We start from the raw sequence: 17,585 nt of genomic DNA, 5'->3' as shown, positions 1-17,585 counted from the left end.
TACTAAACAATAAGAATTAATAATACAAATACAAACTCAAAGGCCACAACAGGCAAATTGCCCAAGCGAGGACTGATGCTGATGGCAAATTTATAAATATCGGGAAATTCACAATTTTACTAATTTTCACGAATTTCAATGACTAATTAATTAACTAATTATGATTTTAATTAGCATCAGGATCGTTGTTCGACAAACTTTCGAATTTATGAAAGTTGGATAAATCGCATTACTAATTTTCACGAGTTTGAATGACTAATTAGCTAATTATGATTTTAATTAGCATCAGGATGGTTATGATCAATAAATGACGAGAATTCAAATTTTATGAAAGTTGCTAAATTTCAGCATTTACCAAAGTGCTTGGTGAAAGTCCGAAATGTATTTGCTTACAAGCGTTTTTCGGCCCTTTACCGCAACATATATCTTTATAAATTATATAATATTAATATATATATATATATTCGACCGAACACGTTTAGGCCGTTATCGACAGACATGTGTGCAAGCTGTTGGCCTTCCCGTAAAAAAACTTCGCGAACTGTGGAAGACTTTGCAGTAGCCATGGATCCGTATCATGTCCGAATACTGCCGGTGTCTTTTCGAGTCCATGCCCGGACGAATCGATGCTGTGATCAGAACGAAAGGTTTTTTTATACGATAAAATACACAAGTAAGTGTCCCTACTTCATTTTCTCTCGAGTGTATACAATTCAAACCTACAGTTGAAAGTTAATTTTCATAAAAAGTTATTGCACTATAAATTTTCAAAGCTGTAATTCATAATGAAAATGAATTTCTTTTTTTTGTATCTTTTATGAAATTAAAAGAAATAGTTCAGTTTTCAACCAGCAGAGGGGAAAAGTAGCGCTTTTTTATCAAATTTTTCTTTTTCCCATGGACCATGTAGCGTATATATTAAGTTTCACTGGAATACGTCCTCCAGAACGGAACTAAATAGGTCCGAGTAATGTCAGTATACTGAAAACTACACAGCCCTATGTAGCGCCCGTTCTGGTATATATCCTAAATCTTTTGATACTAGGTATATACACTATATGGATCATGGGAAAATGTAAATTGCAATGTAAAAGCTCCCCTATTTCACCCGGTGGTCGAAAATTGAACTTTTTTTTTATTTTCATAAATCTCTCTCCCAATGTCTCATTGAGATATCTTAAAAAAAATTGATTATTGGGATAATCAGTTTTTGAGAAAACTACTCTGTCGTAGAGGTATAAAAATACTCAACAGGCGTTCAGAAATCACTATTTACCTGTTTTGAGAGTGGAAATACAGTGAGTCACCAAATAAAAAAAATATAAATTTTTATTATTAATGGAACAGCGATAAATGCGGAAAAACCGTTTTACCCGCGTTTATACAAATACAAATACAAATAAATACAAATACGATGCCACAACAGGCAAATTGCCCAACGAGGTGGCTGACCTAAGAACATCATGGATCCCCGAGCCATTTTTTTTTGGCGGCCCTACCTACTACTGCTTCACCCCAAATGCACCCCCCCCCCCGCGGAACCCCCCAACGAACCGGTACATGCGGGAATGTGCGTGTACGTGTAGTGCAACCTGACGTAAAGTTTTGTTTCTGTGTAATGCTTGTTATGTGTAGTGCTGTCCCCAGTTATTCTAACTATGAGTGAAGTGTTATGGTTGAATGATTTACCGTTGTAGGACTGTTGCTCTCTGTGGCGAGACTTTTTAACGGGGAGATCGGCTCGCATTTGCGCCTTGAAGTTGGGAACCACAGAAAACCAACTTCAGCCTACCACCACTGTGGGGTTCGAACCCGGATCCTCGCATCACGAGTCCGCACTATAACCACTCGACCACCACAGCGGCAAACCACTGTTTCTTCCACTGTTTCTTCGCAAATTCCTCCGTTTTTCGAATTCGAATATCATAGCGAATATTGCATTTGAAAATACGGAATTTTTTTTGATGGTATCAGGAGAGCAGGGCAACAACTTTCTAACTGGAAGTTAGCGCACAAAGTGGGGGGGGGGCGTATAAAAATGTAGAATTTTTATTTTGTTACACACTGTATTTCCACTTTCAAAACTGGTGCAGCGTAATTTTTGAACGTCTGTTGAGCATTTTATAAATTGGAATCACACCCCTACGGTGGACGGTTGATGATGATAAAGGCCGTGCTAGCACTTACAGGGCACCCTGTATATACTCATTTTGTTGTGAATTTCCATCATCATCTCCGCTGGCAATCCGCGAGATGATAAAAATTCTTCACCCGTGAGTTTGAAATTCCACGAAAAGGTTCTCGGGATTTCAAAAAAAAGTTTCAAGACTTCGGGAAAATAAGTGAAATCCAGGAAATAAATTTCTTTCTTGGAAATTTTTAGACTCTTTTTTTGGAATAAAAACGACGTTACGTTCATCAATCACTAGTTTCAAGGGAAGAAAAATGATTCCCCTTCCACGATAAGATTAATAACGTGTCAGTTTATAGGCTATTATTGTTTATTCATGCGCGTCATGACGTGTGTATAAGTACAGTTTATATCCCCGTTTTTACCGAAAGTTATAAAAATAATGAACCATCTTCTAGACTTAAGTTGTTGTTTTAAGTTGTCAATCAATCAATCACAGAATGAGTTGAAGTCATTTTTTATTGAATTTCTTATTACATGATTTAAGCTTTCATGTGGATGAAAGCACTTATAGAGGAAACATTTAAAATGAATCATTCAATTATACATACCATTAATATATCCGTTACTGTTTCAAGGAAAGGGAATTACATCTCTCCGATTAACTCTTTAAACTGCAAAAATGAAAAAGAAAAATGTTTTGAAGCAATCACATATAGCAAAGATTATAATTCAGAACTTGAAAATCATTGGAGCAGTTCTTCGGAAGTAATGTTTCTAATACTGGATACTTTTACATTTACAGACAAAGAAATCAAGTTTTTGAATTAGAATTGCAGCATTTGCTTGAGTATTTCTACTTTCGCGGAGAATCAAATGATGAAAGAAAAAAAAAAGCTACAGAACAAAAGTTGCAGGTTTCAGGAACATGTATGTCTTGAAATCTTCTGCATGATGTCTCAGAACCGCACTGCCTGCGGTAAGGTGGGTACTTCGGTTCACTATGCCACAGAGTGCAAATTTAAAAAGCACCCACGTGTACAAATGAAATTCCGAAAACAATGGTTTACTCAAATAATCAAAAAAAAAAAAAACAACACAGCAGCAAGGATTACAAGCATTGTCAAATATACACGCCAACGAAAAACAAAAAATCTGTCCCCACCAGATTTATAAAATAAATTTCTGAAGTTTTGCAAAATTATATAAGGGAAAAACCGAAATCGATAGAAACAACAACACAAATCATATACCCATGACTGCCACAACTAATACATAACCATTACATGTAAAAGATGTAGCATTTACTAACGGGATCAGAACGAGAATTTTTTTTTTTTTTTAATGTAAAAAAGGTGGTTTTGATTCTCAGATTCTGATTAGAAAAATCCTCATAACACCTATTTCAGTGATTTCGTTTTTCGCAACAAAAGAACCTACTCAAAAGACAAATATTATAATAAAAAAATTCCAAATTATCAAAAAATCGATTCTCGAGAGTTGATAAAAATAATTTAAATGCATGTTACTCCACACTTGCTGTTTTCACGCGCAGCTAATTCAGCCAAATGTTGAAGCCGCGATCATAGATAATGTCAGATATACGTGGGGGAAAATTATGACTGTGGGAGCAGTTATCATAGACAATGCGGTAAAAATTCTTAATAACTTACTAAAATACAAATAAATATAATAATTTATAAGATATACAGGTTGAGAGATAGATGGCTTTTTTCTCAGCCCAAGATATCAAGGAAACATTTATTTTTCTGGATATTGAGCTGAGGTGAACTTGGAAAGAAAAGTCATCTTGTCTCCGCCGGGACTCGAACCCAGGCCCTCTTGCATACCGGACAAGCATGCTACCATCTACACCACTGGAGACACAACCCTGCCTTCCTTATTTCACGCACTGTTGCGTGAGGCTCTGAAGTAGAGGCATTGGTAGCCTCTCTTAACTTCAGGAAATGGCCCCCAGGTGGGACGGTTTTCCGGGGGTCATTTCCTGAAGTTAAGAGAGGTATTAAACAATTGTCATCAAAGAATGCATGGTATGACATGAAACGTGCTAGCGCGTTTCGAAACGACGCTCCACAAACGTTATAACGGTATTCCTATTGAAAATGATCGGGAGACAAAGATCAAATGTGTAGCCTGGGGAAGAAGAAGAAACCGTCCCAGTGAATAAAAGGCACGGACGCCAGTCCTCTGAAGCTATACCAGCGTGCAAACGTTCCGGCAGTTATAACGTACGGGATAAGGAAGCACTTTAGTAACACTGAGAAAGCAGACATGCATTTCGTTTACTGTGGTACAGTCGAATCCCGTTATAACGAACTTTAAGAGACCGGAGAAATCACTTCGTTATAACAAAATTTCGTTACAAAGGAATTCCAGGTTTTTGAATTTTTCCTATGCAAACTTATCTGCAGGAATCAGAAACGTGTTCGTTAAAACGATATTTTCGCTGTAGCGGTATTCTTAAAAACGGGATTCGACTGTACTTCCGTCTGCAGCTCCGTAAATGGCATGTCCGCTTTTTCAGTATTACTAAAGTGTGCCATTATCCCGTACGTTACAATTGTCAGAACGGTTGCACGCTTGAATAACTTCACAGGGCTGGCGTCCGCACCTTACTATCTCTGTTTCTCCGAAAAAATGTGTTTAACACACATATAAAGGCTACAAGAAGATTAAGTTATTGAAAAATTATATTTTTAGCCATATTGCTACCTCTTGTGTTCTATCCATTTTAACTATATTTCCGAATCACCCCTAACTTCTTCCACAGACGACCACCCCATGACTACACAGCGGCACTTGTATGCCTGGGATTACATAGGTTCTGCTTCTGAAGAGAATATTACTACTTTAGCGTGTGTGTGTCCCAACGTATTTTTATTGTCAGAGTTGTGCTTATTACATGATGGTGGTGGGTGGTGCAGCTATGTTCTGTCTTTCATATTTTGAAATGAAGATGCTAAATGCTTTAATTTTCCTGCTACGTAAGTATCGTTATGTTGAATGTCTGCCTGCTCTCTACTTAGAGGCGTTTTCAAATGGGAGACCCGCGAGCGCACAATATTAAAATAATGTAATAGAATTCTTTGAAAGAGGGAACAACGGAAATTAAATCCGGATTATTTTTTTCTATCTCATACGTGATAATTTTACAATTTGATAAGAAAACTTTCTTGAGAAGTTAAGAATAAAATTCTTGATGCGATTTTGGAAACCAGCTCTTCATAATTGGACCCGATTCTGTGAATGAAATAACAACGACCGAATGAACAAGAATAATTTGTGTATTTTCCCAACATAAAATATAATAGAATGGACAAAATGCAATTATTGTACCTTCAAATAACAAATGGAATAACAAAAACGAATGTCATTTAATTCATACGGTTCATTGAAATCGTTTCTTCGTTTCCCAATTTGAGAAATTAACATTTTCTCTTGTACAAAGGGTATTTGATGTGACGAGACTCGAAACACGATTTTCCATTAAATTATTGTGTTGCAACTGAATATTCTGAGTAATTGAACATCTCCAGCAATGATTTTTTTTAGAAGCTAAAAAAAGTAATTTCATTTACTCACAGTTGAAACAAAGGCACATAACATTTAGGAAATGAGCAAGCTTGCGAGACCACAAAAACAATAATTGATACATGTTTGTCGGTACAAACAATAACGAAAGGGGGTGAGGCAAAGAAATGTTGAAAAAACGCATGTATATAATACTAAGATACATACGTGGCAATACGAATGAATTTGATAGCCAAAGAAATCGGCAATTAGCGGCGTATACAAGATAAAAGAAGATATTACATTCAAGAATTCCTCAGGAAGAAATAAATTTCTATTATGTTTGCAATATGAGTGTAATTGCTTTCTCCAATCTTATTTCGGAAAGTATCGATGGAATTATGCGTGAATGCAAATGTTGCCGATTCGATATTGGCCTTAGACGGAAGGTCTATACAGCTTCCCTTATGAATATTTGGCCATACAATTGTAAAGCGTAGCACGACAGAAGCTTTTTTCATCCAATTGTGTGTTCTCAAAGAAGTGGAAAAAATGTAGATTTGTGATCAGAGGTGAACTTCTCACCGTCCACACACAGTCTGCTGCAGACAGAAAATAAATACAAGCTAGCCCATAACATGAGACAACTTGATGTTTGCCGATAAATCCGTACTTAGTGGTGCTCTTTCTAGATGAATCTCTCTTCCCATAGGGGTGGAACATTTATGATAAATAAAACAGTAACATAACGTTAGTTAAGAGCGCAGAACGTGTGAATTGAAGTGATTCTGGCCTTCGTTCTTTGTGTGGTTTCAATTTAAAAGGCCATGGGTTACACACATATCTTATGCGCTTTGGTAACGTTACTTTACAGTATACAAAGAACAGCTGAAAAAATTCTGAAGCAAACATGGCAATTTAACTAATGTCAGTGTATGGTTATAAAATAGTTTTAAAAATATCGCATCGATTTTTCTTTGCGAAACCAAACGTATAGCGCTTGAATGCAAATAACCAAGTACAGTAAAACCTCGATAAGTCATGTTATTGAAAAATTATGACGGCTTAACCGAAGTGCCGTCGATTCTAATGTGCAGTATTCTAAAAATCGTATAAATTTAAAATATTATGGAATTTATTAAAATATGAATAAAAATACAATATTAATAAAATTTATAGATTTCGCAAAGGAAAAAAAAATTTTTTTTACATGTTTTTATTTCTTGTTACTTAACTTATTATGGTTAAATATACTGGTACACTTTGATTTATACTAGTAATTTTTAATTTAGACTAATCAGAGCAACTTTTAGAGTAGTTAGCTTCTCTTCCAAACGTAACTATTGCACATTAATTTTACATACACGTGAAACCATGAAATTTTATTTTAGCGTTTTAATTCTTCATCATTCGAACATAAGACCCATTTTCGACTCCAGGGGAACCCTGGGCAGGAAAAGTAAACATTAGAAGACCTCAACTTCGAAAATAATGTCTAGTTTTTCAACAAAGATGTTTGGTTTAAATTTGACGCCGTAAATTAATAGGGCCCCTGTGAGAAATCGTGTCTAGCTCGAATAGTACCTTAAGTTTCAAAAACCTTAGTCGGCAAATGGATTTTCTCAGCTTAACTTTCGTTACTTAAACTTTTCCGTTTTGGTGCATATGCTTTTATAGTTGCTTAAGCATATGACAATGCTGCTAACCTGTTAACAAGCTTTTTCTTTTGAATGGGACCCATAAAAATAATCCGTTTCTCTCTCTCAAACTTTTTCATAGTGACGAGTTAACCGAAATTAGCGACGAATAAACGAGGGTTTAAATAACATTGTTTTCTATGAAATCTGGAAGGGCCTGAAGAAAAACGACGACTTAGCCGGAGTGACGACTTATTAGGGTAACGACTTAACGAGGTTTTACTGTATATACTACATGTTCTCTTACACAAATTCGTTTATACTTCAGAGCACCCTGTATTGATGTATTCTTGCAGAGTAACACTTCTGCAGGTATACATATAGTAACATCCACAAAATGGAAATTTCAATAAACCATACAAATTAACATCAATCAGAATCTCAAATTAAACGTATCAAATATCTATAATTTTAATTTTATTATCGATTAATGTTTATATAAGGAATAAAATATTAAATAAAAAATTAATTATAACTTGTTTGAAAGATCTGACAATTTTCGGGTATAACCGAAAAGTTTAACACGGGAAATTGTACTAGAAAATGGTATTTCGAAGCGCAAGATTCCCTTGTATACGAGAAATAATTTATTGATTAAATTAAAAGAAATCATTTCAATTCACATAGTGAATTGAATGTCATTCGATTGTGAAATTCTTTCTGTTATTTCAAGTTGCAATTAATTGCATTTGTCCATTGTAATACTCCAATCACGGTATTTTTTTGTTTATTCGGCCATCGTTATTCCACACCAAATTCAGGTTCAATTACGAAAGAAGCCGATTTCCAAAATTGCAACAAAGATTTTATTGTTAACTTACCAAAGTTTCTCATAAAAATTGTCTCCACAGAGACCATTAGATATACAACGATACAAACATTCAATCATTTACACTTTACTGATATACTGTAAAGCAGATCACAGCACTATATAAAATTCAGACAGTTAGATACACAAGCGTATTTACAGCACAACTCATTCGGAAGTAAATAGCTGATGGCGACAGACCGGAGTTGTGCTCGGATTGAAAAAAAAAATTGATATATATGTAGTCGAACTCAGTCAATGCAAGAAGTGAAAAAAGATATAGTATTCACTTGCACAAAAACTTTTGTTTCAACGGGAAAGCATGAAAATGAGGAAATTGTTGAGTTGCGTCCTGATATTCTGAAGACGTCGCAATATTCACATCACAACTAACCAAACTGGGTATTCGAATCGCCGACGGTAATCAAAAGAACCGCATAAATTAACGGACAATCTCATTCTAAGCTTAATACGCTGTTATTTCCTTCATTTTTAGCTATTTTAGAATTCAAATAACTCAGCGAATATTGCACCTATTGGAAAAGCATGTATTTTTCCTTCTTTTTTTCAAGAAAAACAAAGCAACCATTTTTTTGGAGAAATTTTTAGGACAGGATCAACAAATGATGAGTTGTTTCTGCTTTATTCAAATAACTATGAAACCCCTTGGAATATGGACTATAAATTTGCTTTGGGAAGACCCTTTGAAGATCTCAGCCTAAGGTTCCTGCCCCCCCCCCCCCCCGATATTAAGGTCATGGTCTCACACTTTAAATGTTATATTTTTCTTGTGTGCTTCTGTGAACTCTGTGGCCTACCAATAATCCCGTTTGATCAAGCCTTAAATCCGTTGACCTGTAAGGCCGGTCAAGAAATACCTATTTAAATGTCACTCACAAGCACCTATATTTTGAAAATGTGATTTCTCAATGGAGCTCATTTTCTTTCTGCCTCACATTGCCCCTGCTGCAAATACAAATACTAGGATACAATGGGCAAAATGACCAACGAGGTGGCTGAGAAAGAGAAGCGCATAACAAATATGGATGTCGCGTAAAATTAAGGATATTGAAGATAAAATTCAAGACAAAACCAATTCATCTTTGGTAAACAAATTTCTATCTGTTTGTAATTAACACAAAATCAAGGCAAACTGTATATTTTACCAAGGAAACAATTATTTTCCGGATATTATGCTGAGGTGAGCTCGGAAAGAAAAGTCATCTTGTCTCCGCTGGGACTCGAACCCAGGCCCTCTTGCATACCGGGCAAGCATGCTACCATCTACACCACTGGAGACACATAAATCTGCCTTCCTAATTTCACGCACTGTGTCATTTATTTCAAGCATGCTTGCCCGGTATGCAAGAGGGCCTGGGTTCGAGTCCCGGCGGAGACGTGATGACTTTTCTTTCCGAGCTCACCTCAGCATAATATCCGGAAAATAATTGTTCCCTTGATATCTCTGGCTGAGAAAAAAGCCATCTATATCTCTGTATATTTTACCTTTAATTAATCATTATAGCTATATAAAATATCCACTCTAACTAATTGAATTGTTGTGCTGTATAAGTATTATCTCAATTAAAAAATATGGCAACATTTGCATCCATATTTTCTAAAAGATATTCAATACGTTTTAAAAAACGGAGGGGGGGGGGGTGAACCATAGAGTGTAAATTATTAAAACTGCCGTATTCACTGACAGCGTTTAACTGCAACCGCAATTAAGAGTATTAGTGATTGACACTGATTGGTTAAAATCCCGAATTTAGTCAATTCGATTCGTTTCGATCTCTTATCCTATAACCTGCGACTGCAGTTGAACCAACACCATCTATACCAGTGTTTCTCAACATTTTCAAGCCCGCGGCCCGGTTTCATTCATTTTTGTGAGTCGAAGGCCCGCTCAAACACACGACCAACAGAAAATGAACGAGAAAAAAAAATGGAACGGCAAATAACTCGCGGTCCAGGTATGAATGATATCAGGGCCCGGTGGTTAAGAAACATTGATCTATACCATAAGGCCTTCGCGTGAAGCTTTGACATCACGGAAGAAGTTATTTCATCTGTAGCCATTGGATATAGCACCGACGCATGCGATATCGTCACCTGTTTTTTGTAGTATATCCCATGAATATATAACTTCTGCAGTGACGTCACGATCTTCGCGCAGAAGCTTTCTGCTGTAGATGGTGTTGGTTAAATTCTGTCGGTGAACAGGGCTGTAACTGTATCAAAGTCACTGAAGCACGTTCGGAGTGGTAAGCTCCAACCGAACCATTTTCGAACGATTTGAACATTGTCGAATGCGATGATTAAATACGTTTGCATATTTATTACATACAAACTGTTATCTTAAATATAAATCAGACGCGATTGTTTAAATTACCTTTTTTTGTGTAGTTTTTTGTGAAAAAACAACCTTTGAGATGGAATTTCTTAATAATTTAATTTCTGTAATTTCTTTAGAGGTCGTATTCCTTACATAATTCTAATGCGATTTCGCAATTATGCAACGCGCGAAGCATTCGACAGTAGCGGTCATTATCATGGGCATGCGCATGATCGATTTCGATTTATTTTTAGAAAGTAGAAATGAAGAAAACCGGATACACAAGCATCCATTAATGATCATTTCCAGTTCCCGATATAAATGATACACGAACCTTCTTATCCATGATGCATAATGGATATTAACTAAGAGGGTTCTTCCTATCTTCAGGAAATATATCGTGAAACTACTGTATTGAATTAGCTGCGCACACACAGATAATGTTTATCTTCACAATTTCACAAGAATATTCAAGAGTGTCTCCGAACATTTCTTCCGCTTATAAAGGCCAGATTCATTTATTCATTTATTCATGTCTCAACAGGCAAGGATTGCCCAATTACAGAGATGGACAAGAGAAGAGAAATACAAAAACGCAAATGCAACAAACTACAAATAAAAAATCGAGTGGAACAATATTAGAAATACATACGGAAAAGCATAATAACATGAATATTCAATACTCACATATAACTTTTAAGAAATTCTCTTATAGTTGAATTGAACATATCGGGTTTCACATCGCACTGATTATATATACTATTGCACAACTCAAAAATAGGGGACCGTCGTAAAATATTTGTTCGGGGTTTAGGGAGGCGAAAAGTCCGCCGAACATACCTATTTCCAATTGGCACAGAAAAATCAACAAGTTGAAGAAAGTAGCAGTCATCAATACATTATTGACAATTTTATACAAGAAGCGAAGGTAACTTCTTCTTCTTCTTCGGCATTCCAATGATTGGAAATGGAAAAAACATCGCAGTTCAGTTGTACTTACGTCATTGATGTAGACGTGAAATTGCGTGAACAATATTGCCTGAAGAACGATCTAAATTTTCTTACCCATCCGTTATAGGTCACGCAAGGATCCATCAAATAGGTCATTCATAAATAAACTTTAACAGTATAATAATGTTAAAGTACAATAATAAAGTATTGAAATCCGAATATCCGCACAGATGCGTGGAATAGGGATAAGGAAAGACTAAATTTTTCAGTTCCTCTTTTGGGTATTGAGTCAGTTTTCAAGTTCGTCAAGAAATTTTTACTTTAAACTTGAAAATTCAAATTTGTCCCATCTCGGCGAAATAGCGAGGTATAATGAATATGTGAGACTGATTCACCTCAGACCAAAGAATATATTGATGAATCAATATAGGAAAGAATTCTGAAAATTACTAAAAAAGGGAAGTAAGTATTTCAGAGAATTCTTTGTATATATTATAAATATTAATTAAAAAACCTGGTATATGGCCTTTCGAACTTCTGGAATATAGATACAACATATGCACTTTGTTATAAGTTATGTAAGTAATATCGAATTATTGCAGTTAATGATAAGGATTGAATTTCATGCAAATGCGAGAGATGTGTGTATATATTATACAAATACAAATACAAATACAACGCCACAACAGGCAAAATGCCCAACGAGGTGGCTGATAAAAAGATGCCCATAAAAATATGGTTGTCATATGTTTCAAAAATACAGCAACCCAATTAAAAATGCAATTAACACAAATTACAAACAATATATACACATGATAAAATATTATACAATGCCCATAAAGAATACTTATGGTTGTCTTATTCTAAGAATGGATAGCTTCTCGATTCTCGTGGTATAATATTTTATTTTTAATGGTAAGAAATTAATTACTATGACATTTTATGTCTTGTTTTATTTTCGTATATAGAGAACATATGTGTGCTTTTTAGTGGTAAGAAAGTTAACTACTATAATCTTCTATGTCTATTTTATTTTCATATATAGAGAACATATGTGCATTTTTTGGAATGATAACTAATCAGAGATTTGATAAATGGAAAATAAGGATTGAAATTTTGATTCAAACATATTGTCTCAAAAAACAAAAACCATGATTGTTTTAGAATGAAACTTTAATGATGATTGACCGATCCTGCGTAATGGCTGAAAAGCACAGTGGGGGGAGATTGAGACTCTCTGAGGGCTACATATCTGGAAAAAAAAGGGGGTGGGGAAAGGTGGGGGACAAATTGATAGTAGTGAAAACCCTTGATGAAGGAGATGTAGATCTATAATTTAATTATTAATTGATCTGGCGCTTTGTATCACTTGTTCACGGTCACGGTCCTCTTTTGAGACATTTCTCATCTGAACAGTTTCGAAATTATTCCAGTGTTAGTTGAATACTAGATAATACGATTTTTATCCGATTTCGATATGGAAATCGATAATCAAAATTAATTCGATATCAAAAAAGAAAAAAAAAACCCGTCTTCTTTATTTTTTTTATTTATTTAAAACGGTTCAAAGTTCGGTGAAAATTCAATATTAACGATGCGTCGCAGACTTTGATCTTCCATCAAAATGCATCATTGATCGGTCGGTACCAAGGAATAGAAAAACTGACTATGATAGAGGAAGTATCTTCGGCATGAGAATAGATAGGAATTCTTCGGAACCACTTTGAGCGTGTGAAGCATGTCGGGAATTTTTCGAAATAAGAGGAATCCGAGAAAGAGCAGGTCCATGCCTTTGAGAAATTTGTCTTTCTTTTAGTTTTTATTTCAGAATCGGCGAATATATTTTCGAGTTCAAATTTATTTCGAAACTGTTAATATAGGAAAGCAGGAAAGGGTTTAGAGGTGTTTTTTCTTGTTTTAGTTTGATCCGTCAAGGCTATTGGTCGATATTGAAAATTACACGCAATGTCTACAAAATTTGTTCTCACATTAACATATGTCATGAGGAATTGCCATAATTTCTTGTGTGTAAATTGTTATTCGATTAAGTGTGGGCAGTTCAAGAAAATAAAATACTCATTTTTCAATGCTCTACGGGAAGAATGGGACTATTCTTTCTTATTTCAAAACTAAGAATAAAAACCCATTCATTTTTCAATTATCCTTCGTGAAATAAATGCTAACATCAGTAGTATGCATGCAAGCTATAACATCCGCATGAATGCAGCCTCTGCAATAGATACGGATTAACACGTCTCGAATATTGCCATTTAACGATTAAATGCATGCGGACATATGATCGCTCGGTTCCAAACGCTACTTACCCGCATTGATTCCGAATGTGTTGCATATGTGAAAACTATACTGTTTAGTATTTAACTATCATCAAATGGTTATCTATCTACTGTATATAGCTGCTTCGAACCTTCGATATCCATCCTGCATATATTCGAATTAAACATATTTCGAATTTGATTCAATGGATCAAACATGAATGGATCTCGTTTTTAATCGAGTTAAGAGCAGAACTAAGCGAGAACACAGTATACGTATCATTAGAATGAATTCTACGATACGCAATATTTTTCCGTGAATCTAAATGTCAGGCCATGAATATGAATACATTTTCATGTACAGGAAGATTATTCTGTGCGATTATGTTGAAGTACTCATATGGGCTAATCCTTGAGTGCGCAACTGACTGACAACATGGACTGCGGGTCAAATGCGGCCCTGGGTATCCACTTAAGTGACTCGTGACCTCAAACCTAATTTACTTAAAACGAAGGGAATAATTTTTTCACGCTTATGTCGTTTGGTCTTTTTCATATGATGGTAATTTAACACTGTCTAATCAACATTGTGGTCCCTTAGAAAAATGTGGTGTGACCCACCTACTGTGATGTCACAGTAGCTACCACTATTGATTGTGTCTATAGGAATGTATTACAATGTGTGTGAGCGTACCGTTAAACTTTCACCACTATCCAGAGTAGATAGTCCCCCCCCCCCCGTAAAAAAAAAGAAATTATGTTGATTTAAAGTTTTCAAACTTTTACTCTGAGATATAAAATGTAAAAAAAAATGAAAGGACATTAAATTAAATTTAAAGTCATGAAAAATTTTGTTTCATTACAACCTGTGACCGTTCATCCAAACAAAAGAATAGCCCACACATGATGAAAAAATAATCTAAGTTGCCCGCACGCTGGGTTTTCGAATCACTCAACTGGCCTGTCGCAGAATTCTAAATCACTCAGTGGTCCTCACTCTTCAAATGATCGAGCTACAAAGGAAATGGGAAATGAAAAATCTCCCCTCTAATTTGAGCGATAACCAAAACAGACGAATCAAGGAAACATATTTTCTTGATTGTATGCCAAGGCGAACTCAGCAAAAAAGAGTCATCTGGTCTCCGGGACTCGGGCCTAGGCCCTCTTGCAAATCGAGAAAGCATGCTATCAGCTACATTACTGGAGACACTATATTTTCTTCCTTAGATGGATGAATGAAATAGATGAATTTCACGAAATTCATTCGCACTATTATCCGTAAACATCTGTAATCGATTTCTTCACGAATACAACTTTAAATCCAATCAAGATTTCCTATGAGGAACTCTTATTCATATGTGCAATTCGTTCATTAGAAATTCTACAGAGAGAACTGCTTGAGATGCATACGGTTTATTAATAGGAGAGACTAACCCCCGGTCCGGCAAACATAGTTCGCCATACGGGGTTCCCCGAAGGCAGCATTTATTTTCTCCACAAAAAAAATCAACTTTACATCTTACCCCAGGGAGCAACCATTGACAACAACGCACTCAAATTGTTAGGGGAACAACATACATGCTTCCGGCACAGCTCATTTAATTATGAACTACCCATGTCCATAGACCGGAGTAGTGCTTTGTTTTAAGGAAAATGAATGAGAGAAAGAGGTGTCGAGATATTCGCCCGTCAGAATCTTTCCTGCCGGCGAAATACAACAGAAACGGCTGTAATATGACCCGTGAAGACATTGCTACCGCAGGAAGTGTTAATTCGTGGGCTAGCGCATTATGTCTTTGGCGAGATATATGGAAAAAATAACAATGCCAACACTGCCATAAGAATTCCACATTAAACTGAAGGTCATGGTTCACTTGTGTGGTCTTGGCCCTTGTTCCGAATAATGATGATGATGTGACAAAAATGATCAAGTTCAATTGACAAGTGCATGCATTCGAAAATTGATTGCGGATTAATGTAATAGATACCTGAAATTGAAGTGTCATTACATGTAAGCAGTAATTTTTATGATCAACGAAATCATCGAAGTGTTATACTCTAAAGGAATTAGCGAAGTTAAATAATAGTATCGTTCGAGGGATAATGGTATGAAAGGATGGACTTTGAAATTATGTATTTCAAAGTCATACCAGCCAGGTGTTATCCAGGTGTTAGGAGTTAGAGTCCCAAAGAATAAACCTATAAATTTGGCGTGTAGCACGTAAGGAATACAGAATCGAAGAAGTAGTATAAAAAGTAGCAATAAACAGATCTATAAATATGGGGACTGAAATGAATCGTATAAAGGGTGCAGGACATTATGAAAGAAATCGGTATAAGTTGTATAAGAATATGGTAATAAAATTCAGCGGCCGCGCTCATATTTCAATGATATTTGAAGCTGGTCAGAATTTTGTATACGCGTAAAAGCGTGAGAAAGTCCAGGGTCAGAGCAGATGGTATTAGGTAAAAGGAGATTTGTGAATTCCGGGAATAGTTCCCACAGGAACGTCAACCGAACCAAAGGGATAGCAGTAGGCAATGAAACGCATGTCCATAGGAAAATGTTATCCAATAATGTAAAGTGAAGAGACGTTTGGTAAAGAAAATTTAGGAAAGAAAATCGGAATTAGCGAATGAAATGAAGTTTATGGAATATAGGTAGGAGTAGGCGGATAGCCAAAGAGAAAAATATATATATGGAGTTGGAGAGCTGAAAAAAATAGGAGAGAGAGAGAATGAGTTAGTCAGAGTGTGAGTTCATAAGCAAAGAGTGAAAGTGGGTGAGCTCGGAATATATATCAGGATCCGTGAGAAAGGTCCAAGATGTACAAAAAGATCTTAAACGAAATCGAAAGGTGGATCTTCATCGGATATGGGGTAAGTCACACTTCCGACTTTACGAACCATTTATCACTCTCCATGTAAATTGAAAATATGTAATGCACTATCCTAGCTTCTATTTGTAATTCGTATATTTATGCCATTATTTAGAGTAGATTAATTATTAACGATTAATTAACTATTTTATCTTCGTTTCCTTGGACTTGTCATTTACACGGGCCTGTGGTTCACAGCGCGGTAGTACAATGGAGCATAAAATTAGTATGTTTATTAATAAATTCGATCACGGCATTTGGGATGTTTACATTAGTGGGATGATTAGAATCAATGTGGCAGTAGGGTAACCAAGGCCTTTGTAAGTCGGTGAAATGAAACAATATAGAAAGCAAAGCGCGTTAACAGAAGTGCATTCAAGAAAATTATTAGAATCAACGGATTTGGTGAAAATAATCGATAAAGAATAAAAATTCTTACTATCGTCAATGTGAATTTTGTATATTAGGATAAGTTATCCTGATTGTCCAATTATAAACTCAACGAGTAATTTTGGAAGATGACCTTGTTTTCGAAAATTCACGCGTCAAAAGGATTCGACGGGTGTTTGTGGTTTCAGCTTTAATTAGACTCATCAAAGTCTTCCTTGGTGAGCTGTGAAGTCTCTCAAATTGCAAGAAGTTTAGTTGCAAATTTTGAAATTTCATCGGTTTCAGTTCTCGACATAATCATAGGGCTGGGAATCGATTAAATATTTTAATAGGTTAATCAAGAAATTGCAATCGATTAATTGCATTTTCAACCTGACTTGAATCCGATAGAGCATGTGTGGGACATGCTTGGCCGACGAGTTGCAGCCCGTCAACCCCCTCCTATATGTGGTTCATTTGACGCGCTTGGAATTCTAACGAACTTGGAACCCGGAAATGATGCAAGTTCAAGCGTGAATTTGCCGTCGGACACGAATTCATTGAGATAAAGAGGTTTCTTAAGTGTTGCGCATTCGTGAAACAGCTTC

At 35.8% G+C, this 17,585-nt stretch overlaps 1 non-coding gene across 1 annotated transcript; it reads right to left on the bottom strand.

Annotated features, from left to right (window-relative positions):
- Positions 1-9,393: 9,393 nt before the first annotated feature.
- Positions 9,394-9,467, bottom strand: TRNAT-GGU (transfer RNA threonine (anticodon GGU)). Its single transcript has one exon. It is a non-coding gene; the product is annotated as a tRNA-Thr (tRNA).
- Positions 9,468-17,585: the final 8,118 nt, after the last annotated feature.

The sequence above is a fragment of the Pholcus phalangioides genome, unplaced genomic scaffold (genome assembly GCF_987345545.1).
Source record: "Pholcus phalangioides strain wild (caught in Gottingen) unplaced genomic scaffold, Ppha-v1.0 ptg000008l_1, whole genome shotgun sequence".
NCBI classification, from domain to species: Eukaryota; Metazoa; Arthropoda; class Arachnida; order Araneae; family Pholcidae; genus Pholcus; species Pholcus phalangioides.
The sequence above is the reverse complement of the archived record's forward strand: the minus strand, read 5'-3'. Positions and strand labels throughout refer to the sequence as shown.